The 4,433-nt window shown below is 40.0% G+C and overlaps 1 long non-coding RNA gene across 1 annotated transcript; it reads right to left on the bottom strand.

The window, feature by feature from the left end:
- Positions 1-1,514: 1,514 nt before the first annotated feature.
- LOC109202547 (uncharacterized) lies at positions 1,515-3,465 on the bottom strand. Its single transcript, XR_002062467.1, has 3 exons — positions 3,106-3,465; positions 1,856-1,877; positions 1,515-1,590 (listed from the first exon to the last, which is right to left on the bottom strand). It is a non-coding gene; the product is annotated as an uncharacterized LOC109202547 (long non-coding RNA).
- Positions 3,466-4,433: the final 968 nt, after the last annotated feature.

Below are 4,433 nucleotides of genomic sequence, written 5' to 3'. Positions count from 1 at the left end.
GTAAAGTTGTTTATAAACACTCAGAGACTCACCGTTGGATCAGAGATGTAATTGTACGAGTACAGATATGGTTGTGTGTCATAGACATAATGAACCAAAGCAAACTGTAACGAGCAAACAGAAAAGTTTCAGTTACTGTCAGGAAGTTTCCTCTAAAGGCTTTTACAAAACTGTTTGATGTGATAAAACCTCAAATTTTATTTTTGGTTTGCAGTGTTTATACAATTAATTTGTGGTAAAACAGTGAAAAGTGACAGATTTAACTGTGTGATACAGAAAAACACTCACATTATTGAAAGATATATAGAAGTAGCAATAAGGATAATAATAAGAATGATATGAATATGTGTAAAAGTAAAACTGGTCTGTGCCCAGTGGACGCTCCACAATACAGTCGCCTCCAGTTTCAGGACTGAAAAAGCCGTTGAAACAGAAGGTAAGATTTCCAGATGTGATGTTCACCTGTGGAAAATCAGAGACACAACGAGTCAAACATCAACATCTTTTATGCTTTGAGTCATTTACAGCCGAACTGTTGGTGTCAGAGCTGCTCAGGTTTCAGTCAGAGCTCTCGCTCTGCTTCAGGAAGCTGCATCAGCTGATGTTCACATACTCAGCATCACTGCAGAGGACATTAATGAGACTCTGAGCTTAAAGCCAGCTGCCCTCTGAGGGCCTGAACCCGGGAACAGAGAGTGTGTGACCTTCATGAACTGCTGATGTTCACTCAGTCTGCAAACATGATCTCTGCCACAGGTGGAGACTAAACAGCAACAGTGATGGAAACACAAAGATCTGCTACAACATCAGGCTTCATCCTACTCACATAGAGCTGCTCGTACTGCTGTCCGTAATACGTGATGGGACATGAGCTGATGTCGAACACTGAAGACTGATAGAACCACTGACCATCTGAAGACACAGAGACACATGAGAGCTGTGAGCTACAGTCTGTTAGCTGGTCGGACAAACAGGGAGAGCTGCAGGCTGAAAAACTGACTTCATGAATGGATTAAACAGCGTTGACCAATCAGTGTAAAGCTTTACTATGACATCATCAGTTAGCTGTTCTTGAAAACACACATAACAGACCAGAGACTTTATGTCACTTATTGATAAATGTCATTTTAATAAGCAGATAATAAGTTATTCAACTTTAACTCTATTTATTGATTTCATGAATAATATGAACACAAATGATTCTGTTTGTGATCCATTTGGTTTGTTGTTGTTTTCTGTGTAAATCTGAATGTGTGTTTTCTCTGATTGGAGGATGTTGAGGGTTGAAGAAGGAGCAGATTGTTGTTTGTTTACTTTGAATTATTGTTTTTGTATGTTTGCTACTTTGTTTTACTTTATTGTTAAAGAATAATTTAAATAATTTAAAATCTTGGAAAAAAAGGATGAAAGTTTGCTGACGATTATTTGTACTTAAACCTTTCTTCATCGTCACTCTCATGTTTTTGCAGTCGAGTATTGTGAGGACAAAATGGCTGACAGGTGTGTGCGTTTACCTGTCACCGCTATGAGAGCACACAGGAAGAGCAGAGGGCGGAGCATGTTGGAGAGGGCCAATCAGCTGACAGAAACCTGTAACACAGTTTGTGTTTTTTGTATCTGTTCATGTATTTTTAAAATTTTCTCTGAAAGTTTAATTTCACTAATGTAAAGTTTTGACTTCACCATCCAGAGAATACAACATGATCATGTGCTTTAAACCTGTTTGTAACAAGGTCACTTCACTTGTAGTTTATGGATTTATCAAACCAAACATTATCTCCTTTTAGCTCACAGAGTTCAGTATTTGCCTCGAGCATAAACATGAACATGAGCTGTGTTTCTGTGGAAAACCAACCTGTGCTGTGTTTGTGATTCTGCTGAAAACAAGAAGACAAAAATCAGTTATTGAAGTGTTTAATGTGTCACATTATACACAAACACACTCTGTCACAGTAATGTTACAAAGACAAACTTATAGATGACATAATACATGATCAGCTCTATATAACATCACACATTAACAACATAAAAAACACAAAAAACCCTCTGAGTGTTTTTGTGTCCACTGAGCAGTGTTGTCAGTGTCATGTGACGCACTCACACATTCATCAAACTGTGTTCGGACTCTTTGTCAGCTTTGACGTGTTCACAGGTTTCTGTCATCAGGACCTGAGCAGCAGCTTTCTTTAGCTCTGAAGGTTAAATAAAGGTGGGCGTGTCTTCAGCCCGAGGCGTTCGGGGCTCCAGTATAAAAATAAATGTTTATAAAGTAAAGATGTGTTCAGGTGTCACAGTTTATCTGAGTAGAAGTCACACTCAGGTCTCTGACCAGACTACCTAATCATCACAAACCAATCACAGCACTGCGTTCCTCCGACAGCACCTGTAAGCTGCCAGTGTTGATTGGTCCAGGTCTGACAAACTGGTGTTTGCTAACCAGCTGAAGCTTATCAACAATGGACATAAGAAGCTTTATTAAGAAGAAAGTGAGGGAGGGGCAGGAGGGCGAGTCAGCAGCTTGATGGAAATTCACCAAATTATTCCAACAATGCAAAACAGGCAGTAAATAAACAATAAATAATCAATCAGATAAAACAAGTAAATAAAAGTGTGAGTGCATAAAAAGCCAGGATGTTGAGCTCAGCTGGAGCTGAAAGTAAGCGAGGTTCCTGACAGGAAACACTAACAGACCAACAGCACTGTTGTATCCATGTAACAGGTTGGAGGCCCAAATAAAATGTTTCTGTTTTACTTTAGTTCAGTTTGAGGAAGTTTGTCTCCAACAATGATAAATTAGACAAACATTCAAATCTATTCTCTGTGGAGCTTTGTGCTCCAAGCACATCAGGAAAGGATCTCCTGATGTCCAGTAAGAACAGGAGGAATGATGACCACCAGCCCCAAAACACTCAACTCAACTTTTAACATCTGGATAAAACACTAAACGTCAGCTTTCACACCTTCATCTGTCTGTGATGTGTTTGTTGTGCAGTCTGTTAACAGTCCTAACACTGATGTGTAGTTCAGCTCTGACATGTGTCCACTGAGCCGTCCTGATGTGTTACAAGAGGCAGAGCAAGAGTCCAGGTGTGCAGCTCGTCTTACCTGCAGCTCTGATGGAGGATGAGGAGGATGAAGGCTGCTGCTCAGGAGGCTCTCTGGTGATTCTTCTGTTGGTGTCTCTGTGAAGAGGACGCTGCTCTCTCCGTCCGTCTCTCTTTATGTGGATCCTGGAGAGCGGGGTTGGAGGTGGAGTCCACGGTGGAGACACCTGATGGGAACCTCCCACTGATGGATGCTTATTCAGCCTCTTCTTACACAAACAGGACAACAGCAACAGGAAACACTGAAATAAGTTTGTCACTGCAGGATTAAAGACATTCAACAATAATGCTGTTCATGTCTTCTTAAAGCTCTTTGTCCTGCTAACAGCTGTGATACAACTGAATCTACATTTTGTGTCACACTCTTCATGACTGTAGTGTTAAAGAAACACATGTTTAGCCTCACCCAGTGATGCATTTAACAGAAAGACATGCCCATTTTTAAGTGTTCATACATCTGTCTTCATCAGGACCTGAGCAGCAGCATTCTTCAACCTGAAGATGCCTTAAAGGTTAGTCACATGATGCATTGCTGGTTCCTGGAAATGGGTCTGCTACATGTGGTCCATCATGAACAGCTTCCCTTTATAAATCTGTGTTCACATCTCACTCAGATCTCACTGGTTATTAAAGTACACAACTTTCTTTCTTCTACCTATCTAACATTGACACACATTCATATGTGAGCAACATGAAATTATTATCTTGGCCAAGGTCACTTGGCATGAAGACCTGAGCAGACTAGGATCGACCTGCCCACCTTCCGGTTAGTAGGCGACCTACACAACCACCTATATAGTGGGCAAGATTGATGAGATATGTGCAAGCATGTTGGACAGGGTCAGTCAGCTGACATTTCAACACCTCTGATTGGACAGAAAGCTGCATGATATGTAAAATCTGCAAAACATATACAGTGTTGTACATTGTTATACAAAGAAAGACAAAACAAATGTCTTCATGCTTCTTCATCCATCTGTGAAACTGGAGTCATCACACTGATATTTGACAAATTGGCTTTTAAACTGGAACAAAACACAATTTTCTATAAATATAAAGTTTGAAGCCTTCACTATCAAGAGAATAAAATATGATCATGTGTTGTAAACGTGTTTGTAACAGGTTCACTTCATTTATAGTGTCTGGAATCATAAATACCAAAAAATATTTCCTTTTGACGTAACTGTGAGCAGTTGTGCCCTACATTATTGGCCCTGTGATTATCAAAACATCAAGTTAGACCTGAGAGTTCAGTCAAATGTAAGTAACCTATCACAACATATGTAAAGAGGAGACCTTACATAGAGCAGCCAACTATCCCAGATCTGA

This window comes from Oreochromis niloticus, linkage group LG3, assembly GCF_001858045.2.
Source record: "Oreochromis niloticus isolate F11D_XX linkage group LG3, O_niloticus_UMD_NMBU, whole genome shotgun sequence".
NCBI classification, from domain to species: Eukaryota; Metazoa; Chordata; class Actinopteri; order Cichliformes; family Cichlidae; genus Oreochromis; species Oreochromis niloticus.
The sequence above is the reverse complement of the archived record's forward strand: the minus strand, read 5'-3'. Positions and strand labels throughout refer to the sequence as shown.